General features: G+C 43.2%; 1 pseudogene; it reads right to left on the reverse strand.

Annotated features, from left to right (window-relative positions):
* Positions 1-10,617: 10,617 nt before the first annotated feature.
* Positions 10,618-11,871, reverse strand: LOC120236426 (annotated as a pseudogene).
* Between the last annotated feature and the right edge of the window lie 205 nt (positions 11,872-12,076).

A 12,076-nucleotide genomic window follows, 5' to 3' on the forward strand; every position in this document is an offset into this window, starting at 1 on the left:
GCAATATTCCTCTTACTTTGTATTTGGCTTATAAACCATGTCAGTCCTATGGCTTCTTCTGTGTCTTTATCTGTGCACTTTGTTTAATCTAAATCGCTATGCACATCATTCTCTGTGCTTTACCTATATAAGATTGCAAGGGTTTTTGTTTGTTTTAATTCATGTTATGAGTGGGTTTTAATTTTTCAGGACATTTATCCAGAATTTTAACAGGGATTCCACAGATTGCAAGGATTTATAGGCTCCTCTGAGCAACAGCAGGAACCAGAGCACCTGCCCATGGGAGTTAGGGACCGACATTAATGAAGTAGTGCAAGTTGGAAAGCGTAATAACCTGAAGGTTTATTTCTAAGTAGCTGTAAGAGGCAGTGGTTGGAATGTGTGGGTCCTCTGTGCTAAAACAACCTTCTGCTCATTCCCCAAACCCTTGCCTCTCCTTCCCTTGGCAGTGGAAATGACATCATATGACCTTGAATACCTTTCCTTGGGGATGTTAATCCAGGTGGATCAGAAGGAAGAAGGGAAATGGGGTTTTGCAGCGTGACATTACTGGACATCCACCTTGCTCATGCCCACATGCGGGCCTTGTGCAGCAGCATTGAACAAATCCAACAAACACTGATTATGCACCTTCTGTGTGCCAGGTGCTTGTTCCCATTAAATGAAAAGTCTTTCCTTCTAAGCTCTGGCTCAAATTCCACCGCTTCTCTGGAGATGTCCCTGATATTTCCAGCTTTCACTGATACCTGCCAAATGGCAAACTGTTACGGTTAGGGTCACACACAATTGAGCACTCATTATATCCTGCCTTGTTACTATGGTTTCCTGTGAATCCCTAACTAGGAAGTAAGCTTCATGAGAGCAGGGGCTACATCCGAACACTCTTTTCCTTCCCTGGGGAGCTGCCATAAATGCAATTCACCAAATCATAGCGAATCCCAACAGAATCTGGAGAATCCTTCTGACGACGGTTCCCTGCACCTCAGAGTAGTAAACTCTGTTTTGAAGCCAGTGGTGTCTGTTGTGCAGCACGTGCTTGTAACTGTCTGTCATGTCTGCTTTCTGTTTCACTTGTTTTCTGTTGGTTTCTGAATTAGAGGGTCTGATTTGGAGTTTACGTTTATTTGTTATTGATAATGTTGTGCATTAAGATTGTTAAACTCCACAGAATTAAGTGCCTTTCTGGGTGGTCTGAATTCATCTCCAAAGGCAACTTCCACTGATGTGGTCTTTTCCCTTGCTTTCTGTTTTACTAGTTTATGACTAATTATGAGGGTTTCAGTCAGTTCAATGTAGCCACAGATGGCACCAACACCCCAGGTGGCCCAGAAGAGGATTTGTGGGGCCATGGCATCTGGGCTCCTTCAGAGAGTCCCGCGGGGAAATTAGTGGTGAGGTTGTGGTCCTGTGTCCCTGTACCCCTCACACCTCTCTTCCTGGCAACCCCGTGTCTCCTGGAGCCTCTTCCTCCACCTGTACTGGAGCCTTAAGATGTAGGTGTTCCCTGCTGCAAGGTCACTGCCCCGAAGTAAGGTGGGGCTGATAAGTGCTCACAGTGGGACCGCTCCCAAGAATGTCCTTACGTGAAACATGGATCTCGGATATCCAAAAGCCCTTCGCAAAGCCTGACTTGACTGGTCTTTCCCAGTTCTCTCGGATTGTAACCTTTGCACAGCATATTTTAGGCCAACAAAATGCTTCCATGCACAGCGTCGGTCAAATGGCAAAACAAGCAGGTGAAGTGAGGGGAGGTGGTGGAGAAGCCGAGGACAGGTGACCTGTACAGAGTACGAAAGAGGTGACAGGGCCAGGGCCAGGTTTTTCTCACCCCCTCTGCCTATGTTTTGCCTTGAATCATGGTTCTTGGTGGATCCATCCCTCATCCTCATAGCCTGTAATGGGGGGTAGTTGGCAGGTATTCAGTCTAAACACCTGGGACTAAGAGCAGGTCTTCCCCCACAAGCAGGCGGGCATGGTGACAGTGACAGGAACAGCTCCCCTGTATTCAGGACTTCCTAGGTTTGAGGACTTGCACATACCTTATCTCATTGTCTTAATCCATTTGGGCCACGAACACCAGAGGCTAAATGGTTTATAAACAGCAGACATTGCTTTCTCACAGCTCTGGAGTCTGGGAGGTCTGAGATCAAGGTATTAGCAGATTTGAGTTCTGGTGAGACTCTGCTTCCTGGTTCATAGATGGCCATCTTCTTGCTGTGTCCTCACTTGGTGGAAGGGGCGAGGGAGCTCTCTGGGGTCTCTTTTATAGGGACGCAGTCCCTTTCATGGAGGCTCCCGATCACCTCCCAAAGGCCCCACCTCCAAAAACCATCACACTGAGGGGTAGGTTTTAGCATATGAATTTGGGGACGGACACAAACACTCAGTCTATCGCACTTAATGTAATACTCACAGCAGACCCAGAATCATGTACTTTACCCTGTTCTGCAATGGAGTCTTAGGGCAAGGTTTCACAATCACTAACTGGTGCTGCTCGGATTAAAAGCCATGTTTTGTCTGTTTTTGGCTCATGATTATTCAGTTTCTTCATTGGTTGTTGAGAGGTTTAAACGAGAAACAAGACTCTAGCATGTTGCCACACTACCCATGGTGAGCTCACAATAAACGCTAGGTCTTTCTGCCTTTTCCCTTGAGCCTAGGGACTTAATCACGTCCCACCAGCACCGCCATGTAGGTATTTCCTACAGTCTAGAGCTTTACATAAGTTGGTTCTCTGTAAATATTCATGGAGTTCATTGGAAATCAAAGCTGAGAGTGAGGAAATCAGTTTGCTTTCCTAAGCAAGTGGAGGGAATAATGAAGCAGTCACACTATAGAGGTTGCTGGTACTTGCATTGGAGCACGATGACACCAGAGTTAGGGCTTTGGTCCCCAGTCACCTCTCCTGGGTCTTTCTTTGCCCATCTCTGTGGCTGTCCCTTCGTTTTCTCCTTTGTAGATTTCTCTTTCTGTGTTCACCCTCATCTCACTGTATCTGAGGGGTTCTGTCTGCACTGATAACTCACAAATCCCTTTCACAGCATCGGCCTCCTTGCTGCAGGTGCATTTACATCAACACCTACTCGGCACAGAACCCCACACCTCATACATAGTATATCCCGGATTGAATTCATTACTCCTTCATCCTGCTTAGTTGCTTCTCATTTTAAGCTCATTTTCATCATTTCAAGTAACGGTGGCTTTATTGTCAGGATACACATGTGAGAGAACCTGTTACAGCTGAAAAAACAAAAAACAAAGCGAGGCCTCAAGGGAAAAGAAACCATCGTGGATCAGGAAACGTGGGAGCCCAGAGCAACGCTTAGAACATTAGCAGCAGGACCCAGCATGCTTTCTGTGTGCCCGCCATTGCTAACCTTGCCCACCTACCCTCCACACTCTGTGCTACTTGGCACTCGCAACTGTGTGGCTGGTCCACCCTACAGCCCGTGTGTCTTTTGTTTTGTTTTGTTTTGTTTTTTAACTAATAACCTCTGTTAACCTTCCTCTTCCTCATCTTGCTCACAGTGTCTTCTGCATAACCCCGGCTTGCCTTGACCCCTCAAAGCCCAACTCCAGCTTCAGGGGTCTCTGTGCGTTCTGCCAGCACTAGCTCCCACTGAACACTACCACTGACTCCCACTGAATCATTCTCTCAGTATTCTTGCAGTTCAGACTTGAGAGAAGCTGACTGCCAGGCACATCTGTTCTTGCCAGGCCACCTTGCTAGCTGTTGACCTGCATATAGATTGCCTGTCATTGGATCAGATCCAGTCCAATCAGCTGTGGCCAAGGGTGGGACCCCCGGGCTGCCTTTCCTCAAATGTGTTTCCACAACCCAGATGTTCCATGCTAAGCAAAAAGTCAGTTGTAAAGGATTTCATATTGTGTGATTCCATTTATATGAAATGTCCAGAATAGGCAAATCTATAGAAAGAGGAAATTGGTAGCTGCTGAAGGCTGGTGGTCGGGGCACGGAATTAGAGGATGACAGCTAAGGGGTGTGGCGTTGGGGTGATGAAGATGTGCTAAAATTGATTGTGGTAATGGTTGTAAAATTCCGTGGATATACTAAAAGACATTGAAGTGTATGCTTTATTTTTTTAATGCTTTTTTTTCTTTTTTGAATGTTTATTTATTATTTTGCAAAAGAGCATGAGCAGGGGAGGGGCAGAGAGAGGGAGAGAAAGAAAATCTTTCTCATCAGGCTAAGCACAGAGCCTGATGTTGGGGGCTCGATCTCAGGACCCTGGGATCATGACCTGAGCTGAAACCAAGAGTCAGACACTCAATCAGCTGAGCACCCAGGTGCCCCTGAAGTATACACTTTAAATGGACGAATTGTATGGTAAGTGAGTTATATCGAAATAAAACTGCTTTAAAATAAGAGTATTTGGTAGGGCAGTTTTCCATAGAAAGGGCCATGCACTAGGCAGATACCATATCCTCTTTAATTGTTTATCTTAATAAATGCCTCTACTTTTTACCCACTTTGCCAAATCCAAACTCTGACATTTATCCTCATATCCCCACCTCTTGCAGTTTAATGGTCACCGACTTCCCCGGTGCCAGCAGTGTTGAGTGCAGTAGTTGGGCCTCTGTCTGGGCCAGGTGCCCCTCCTCTGTGCTCCAATGGCATGTCATGCATGAGCATCTCATTTATTATTCCATATTATAGTTGGGGCCTTGCTAGCAAGTCTCTGAGGGCCTTTCATTCCTAGCATCCCAGCCGATGCTCTAGGTACCTACAAAATTTTTACGTGGATGGGATGGGTAGATGGGATGGGATGAGGGGTGAATGAAAGGGAAAGACCATTGTCTATACCCATGACTACTGCCTCCTTTTAAATATCTTACCGGGGTGCCTGGGTGGCTTAGTTGGTTAAGCGTCTGACTTTCACGTAGGTCATGATCTCACGGTTCGTGGGTTCAAGCCCCACGTCGGGCTGTGCTGACTGCCAGCTCAGAGCCTGGAGCCTGTTTCAGTCTGTGACTCCCTCTCTCTCTGACCCTCCCCTGCTCACGCTGTCTCTCTCTCTGTCTCCTAGAAATAAATAAAATGTTAAAAAAAATAAAAATAAAAAGTAAATATCTTACCAATTCCCAGGGCACCTGGGTGACTCACTTGGTTATGTGTCTGACTCTTGATTTTGGCTCAGGTCATGATTCAAGCCCCACATCGGGCTCCACTCTGACAGCACAAAGCCTGCTTGGGATTCTCTCTCTCCCTCTCCCTCTACCCCCTCCATGTGCATGCATCCTCTCTCTCTCAACAATAAATAAACTTTTTTTTTTTAAATATTTTATTTATTTCTAGGAGAGAGAGACAGCATGAGCAGGGGAGAGTCAGAGAGAGAGGGAGACACAGACTGAAACAGGCTCCAGGCTCCGAGCTGGCAGTCAGCACAGAGCCCGACGCGGGGCTCGAACCCACGAACCGCGGGATCATGACCTAAGCGAAAGTCGGACGCTCAACTGGCTAAGCCACCCAGGCGCCCCTAAATAAACTTTAATATATAAAAAAATATATTACCAATACCCTAAAATAGGTGTGCCAGTGGGAGAATGAATGAAAAATGGGTAAATCAAGACAGCTCTATCATTGTGATCTCCTGAAGACCCAAAACACAAATGATGTTAATGTGGTTTAGCCCGTCACAATTGGAACAGTTATCTGGGGCAACTAACAAACTTCCAAAGACTCTATTTCCACTCACTGTGATTTGAGTTGAGTTTCCGATATGTCCTATGGTGTGATATACTTCTTGGGGCAAGGGTAGACTCCGTGCTAACAACACATTATAGACCCGATGTTTCCAGTCATTTCTCTTCTGTGCCAAGCCCGGTGGCTGAATGACCTGGGACATGGTGGAAAGGCAGCAGGGTGGGAGAAGGAGAGTGGGAAGAGGAATGGACTTCTCAGAGAGCAACGATTGATTTGAAACACGAAACATCTTATTGATAAAAGCAAAGCCTCGACGGACGGAAGCAGTTTGATATAGCACACTATCTGAAAAAAATCATGTGCATCTGTTTAGCACAATATGCAACATAATGACAGCAATCTTCCCTGTTTGTATCTATTCATCTGATTATACAGAGTAACAATTCTTTTAGTTACACATTTATTTACCCAGGGATTTTTTTAATGGATAATAAGTTAGTAAATCAGATAGCATGTGTTCTGGATAATACTTTTGTAAACTGTCTACCACACAAGACAGTTGCAATTCACATTTTATGTAACATCCAGTGTTCGGTTAATACACATCCCACAATGGGAAGCTATGAGCAGCTCTTCAAGAAGGACAAAGCAGATTTTAATGATTATTTAATACTGTTTGATCTAGACACGTATTATGTTGAAAAGCTACAGATTTCAGCCCACAATGCACCACAGATGTGACAAGAAATGTGGACGTATTTGAAGTAGATAGAATCCAGTGGCCTTCTTTTGATACAGTTGCCATGGCTGTTGGTACTAAAGTTTCTGGTCTTTGACTCAATGAATAAATACATCACGAGCTTTTTCTAACTGGTGAGAATCCAAACTTGAATCCCCAAACGTATATATTGCTTCATGGCAAAATAATACTAAGGAAGAGGGGATAGGATTTAACTTATGTCATTGAAATATAATAAAAATATAAATATTTCTCATTCTGACGTGAATACAGAAGTCAACAAAATTCCTGGTCCTCTCCAGAATGTTGAGTGGGGCAGGACATCTTAACTGTTTAAGACTCGAATTGAAGATGGGAAGAGGGCACTGCTGGGAAAAAGACTCACCATTTCTCCCCCACCCACCCCACGCTGGGGTCAGGTTGTCAGAAAAGTGCAGCTGCTGTCCTTGAAAGGTCCACCTGTAACGACGACCTCTGATGCATCCAACAATATCTACTTCCTCTGTGCCTTGTCACAAAGCTCATGGGACTTCTCAAGGTCATTAAATGAACTCTGTTGTGGTCTTAATGCCACCTTGTCTATCTTATTTTAAAGAAAATTCTTTGGGTCAGATTCCTCTTGCAGCCCACATTTGTAGGCTGGGAAGAGCATCAAGTCATTGAACAGAGAGCATTTAAGGCACACTTTGGGCTGCTTCGAATCATTTCCTAGAGGTTGTGAAGGATGTACATGTTAGATCTGGTCAGATACAGCCAACGGCAAGACCTTTCTGTTTCTCCCGTGTCGAGGCAACGTGACAGTATTATTGGATATGGACTTGTTGTCCAAAATGTGGCTTTCACACTCGGCTTGTTCTTGCACAATCCACCGGATCAGCTCCTTAGCCAGAAACTCCACAGCTTTGCAAAGGCAATTCCTTGGGACAGAATGAAAAGACATTAGATATTTGAGCTACTTTCTGGAAATAATTTAGCAAAATTACATTTTAGAGTATTAAAACAACTGAAGATAAGGGTGCCTGACTGGCTCAGTCGGAAGAGCACGCAACTCTTGATCTTTGGGGTTGTGAGTCTGAGCCCCACATTTGGTTGTAGAGATTGCTTAAATAAATAAAACTTAAAGAAATTGAAGATACATAGGAAAGGAACTTGGCATTAATTGGTATCTACTGTTTACCAAGCATGTTCCACATGTTTTCTTATCAAATAGTTACAATGGCCTTATGAAGTCGGGATTATCATCTCCCTTTTCCAGACAATGAAACAAGATTCAAATTGGCACAATTAATCAGGGGACAGTGCCAACTTCTGAACCCTATGCTAGCTGGCTCCAAAGCCTATGTAGTTTCTCTGTACAAGTATGCTTCAAGCCTTGCCACCTAATACTATTCTCTGGGAGTTAAAAATACACCATTGCCCCTATTCTATTCCATATCTAGAGATTTTCAAGAAATTGGCCTGGGCTAGGGTCAGGGCATTAGCAGTTTCAAGAAACTCACCCAGTGATTCTACTAAGCAGTCAGAGTTAAGAACCCCTGGATCACACTGTACTTCCCACAAAATTATAACCCCACTATAAGTTACATACATTTACCTGAACTACATAAGGTCACAATTGACAAGTATCATGTCATCTGGGGAGGCAGGGGGGTGGGGGGCAGATAAGAAAAGCTGGATGCCCTTGAACACAATTATCAATATTTTCTATAAACTCGTCATGCATTAGACATTCCATAGGGAGATTCTGGACTGTGCTGGCCTCTTCCCCACCCCCACCCCCAATTCAGCAAGCATCTTAATATTTTAAAGAAGTTCATTGAGCTGTGTTCTAGTAGTGGTTGTACTGTACCAAATCCATTCGAGGAACTCAAGGAAGGAAATGATCCAGTGAAACTATATCTTTGACCACAGGGTAAAAAATTGGGTTAAAGTTTGCCAATCATTAATTTCTTTTATTCATTTTCATAATCTCAAACTCCTATTTGATTGGATCTTTGTCATTGCTGTTGTTTTTTGGGAGGCTCCAGGCCCAGTATGGGGCTTGAACTCAAGACCCTGCAATTAAGATTTTTATGCTCCAGCAACTGAGCCAGCCCTGGATCTTTGTTTTAATACCTAGAATCTAGCTATTCATCTGGCAAGTTGTTCTGATGCTGCAAGACTCTATTTGGTGGATGAGAAGTAGTAAACACTCAACAGTATTAAACATGGACTTACATTTGAAGCAGAACTAACCTTTTCATGGAACTTTTTGTGGGTTTTTTTGGTGCCATGAGTACTTTCTTTTAACACATTAATACCATTACCTTCCTCAAGGCTATAGGTGCTCTTTCTAAGGCACAAAAATCCTCCAAACCATCCCCCCCTCAAGAGTTAAATGATGTAAGCATTGGTTGTGGTTAGAAATATTAATGCTTTTTGGAGGAAATGCTCCAAAATGTTAACAGCGGCATCCTTGTTGATTAGAGGTACATGTAAAAAATATCCAGACTCAACCCAAACACATTTTTTAGATTTTTAAAACTGTTTATATCTGTGGTCCTATTTATCATTTTCTTGGAAGACAGTGGCTCTGGGTCATTTTTAGGACTCATTTTCTTCTTTCTTCTTTCTCTCTTCTTCTTAAAATTGCATCTTAGTTCAATGACTTGCTCTAATAAAAGCTTTTTATTTTAAACATATGTGAGTAGAGATTAAAAGCACTGGCATATTTGCTGAAAATCATCTAAAATGAACAAATATGCTTCCAAAGCTTTCTCAAACTTGAATTTCTTTGAACTACTCTGTTACAATGTATATATAAATATATATGTATATATGTAGATCTATATTATACATATACTTTTTACCTGATTCTGATTCCAGATTCCATTGAAGAAATGAAAGCCAAAGCATTACATCTGGTTTAACAAGGAAGAAGTTAAGTGAAAATAAGGAGGCTTAATTCCCACAAAAAGCTTTTAATATCACACAGGATTAAGAAAACAGACACTGCAGCCAGAATGCCTGTAGTTGATCCTGGTCACATGACCTCAGTAAACCTCTTTACCTCATCTGCCTCAATTTCTTCATCTGAAAGATGGGACTAATATTTGGTAACTTCCCAGTGGGGTTCCTGTGTTTAAGTAAATTAATATATGAAAAGTACTTGGAACATGACCTAGCACATGATAAGTGCTCAATATATGATAGATGTTATTGTTACTATTATTTTAGACAGAACAGATACTTTGATTGATGGCAAAGCTAGTAAAATTGTGCAAAGTCTAATGTGGATAGACTACATTTTGAAAAAGATTTTCTCTTTTTTTTTTTTTTTTTGGGAGAGAGAGAGAGCATGAGCAAGGGAGGGTCAGAGAGAAAGGGAGACACAGAATCTAAAGACAGGCTCCAGGCTCTGAGCTGCCAGCACAGAGCCCAATGCGGGTCTTGAACCCATGAACCGTGAGATCATGACCTGAGCCAAAGCCGGACACTCAACCGACCAAGCCACCCAGGCGCCCCAAGATTTTCACTCTTAATGAATGTTCCTAAGCAAGGAAGAGGCTCACACTTGGCAGGCAGTAGGGAGTGGAGAGCAGCTGCCAGTTTCTTCTCCTTGATTCAGGGCCATGCAGAAACTTAAGTTGTTTTGGTTTTTGTCTCTGGAGACTGCCCTGGGAACTTCAGTAGATACTGGAGACAAGTTCAGCATTGTATCTTGAGGACCAGCAGTGTACATTCCTGGCCAGGACCACAGGCTAGGATTTTAGCAAGAAACCATACTCTGAGCCTGGACTTGGACAACACCAAGATCTTTGACTTGGGGTATGGAAGGGTTGCCGTACATTTTCTTCCTTTCCTCCCTCACCTCCTCCTTCCTCCCCATTTTCCTTCCTTCTCTTTTCTTTCTTTCTCATTCTCTTTCTCTCTCTTTCTGTCTCTCTCTCCCTTTAGCATTTCAGTTGTTTTTAGTTAAAGAAAAACAGCCTTTTCAAGGGTGACAAATTGAACTGAAGGTCAGAAGGAAGCAGGGTGTGGGTTGCTCAGAGCTCTTGCTCCAAAATCTGGAGGTGAGGAAAGAAGGCCCTCCCCAAAACTCAGGGTGATTGGCCAGCAGCAGGATGACTCTGATGACTTTGGTCACTGGTTTGATCCAAGTAGGCTCTAAAGGTGATTTCCACCTGTGAGTTGGTTGACATGATTAATATTATAATTATTGGGTGCTATTAAATTAAGGAATGATGCAGGAAGCCAAGAGAGTGGCCTCAGTTGGATTCTGAATCACTATCAGGAAATTGTCTTCATCTGCTATAACCATAATTTCATTTTCTTGGAGCAAATTCAAAGGAAGTTGAGGTCATTCTAGGGGTCAATTTCATGCACGGTGCTCTGGGCATTTAGATGAGGTTGTGCATGAGGTTGGCGTGCTGTGTGGTGGTGGGATTGTCCCTGGTGCTCTCGATGGGAAGGCCTTCTGTCCTCACCACCGTGATTCCCTATACTCCTTTCTGTCTCTAAAGTGGCTTCAGTGTCTCCTCTACCTCTGCCCTCTCCCACTGATCAGGTAGCACCTTGAACTGGTATTCAGCCCCTCATTCTCTTTCTTTTGAAAAATTATCAGTTCTAAAAACAACTCCCTTTATGTCCGTGTTTGATCAATAAAAAGCATCAAATAAAAATGCAATTGGTTAACTAAAAAGTTAATTCTATTGCTAATGTAGCAAATAGCACACACTGCTCAGTGTTGGTGTTCTGTGGTATGCTAGTATTGTGGGGTCTCCCTGGGAGGTGAACCCCCAGACATGCACAGACACAGAGTTCTTCCCCCTTTTCCGTGTCCCCCTCCCCCTCCTTCTCCTCAGGAGCCCTCCTGCAGCCTGCTGGGGAGTAGGGGTGCTGAAGGAGAAGTTGCTAGCTCTTTTGCGTAGGATTTCTCACCTTGCTCCAGCTTGGAGCAGCCCTTAGAGCCCCTGGGCTCTGAAGGAATGCATTTCTTATACCTCTGTCAGCTTTTACTTAACTACTACAACATTCTTTGTAGTAACATTAAATATCAGAATAAAAATGATTTTCAAAACTACCCCTCATACCTTCTCTTATAACTTGGACCACATTTTGAGTGTGTGCAGCTCAGTACAAGGCATGCTTTCTTTGGCTGTTAAGTTCAGATGTCTCGTCTTCATTATGGAAAAGTCCCAAACAAGCCCCAGATTGCTCATATTTCACTTTTATGTCTTTTGATTCACTTAGTATATTATTCTTAAATCATCTATTAAAATTCTTGACTAAGTTTCCTTTAATTTTTGCCTCTACACTTTGATATCTCCTCTACCCTAAAGCTTATATTCATTTTCTCCTTAAAGAAACACACTAGGCCTAAATGATCTTGTTTTTGTGTGTATTCCCCCCATGATAGGTTGTTCTTTTAGTGACTACCTGTCCTGGGCTCACCACCTACCTTTGGATAGAGGAATTTAAATGTCATTGCCCATGTTTGGTTGAGGACTAGTAAATCTGATTAGTCACAATTAAGTCATCAGACCAGGACGAAGAAAAAGGGCTTAAAAATGATGGATGAAGCCATATTTTATTGGAATATAGGTTTTTGGGGTCTGGATGGATCTCAGAAACTATGAGGTGTGTCTAGACATTTTCGAGATGAAGAAGCCAAAGACCTAGGAGGTTACTTT

The sequence above is a fragment of the Hyaena hyaena genome, unplaced genomic scaffold (assembly GCF_003009895.1).
Source record: "Hyaena hyaena isolate Hyena2069 unplaced genomic scaffold, ASM300989v1 scaffold_154, whole genome shotgun sequence".
In the NCBI taxonomy this organism is placed as follows: domain Eukaryota; kingdom Metazoa; phylum Chordata; class Mammalia; order Carnivora; family Hyaenidae; genus Hyaena; species Hyaena hyaena.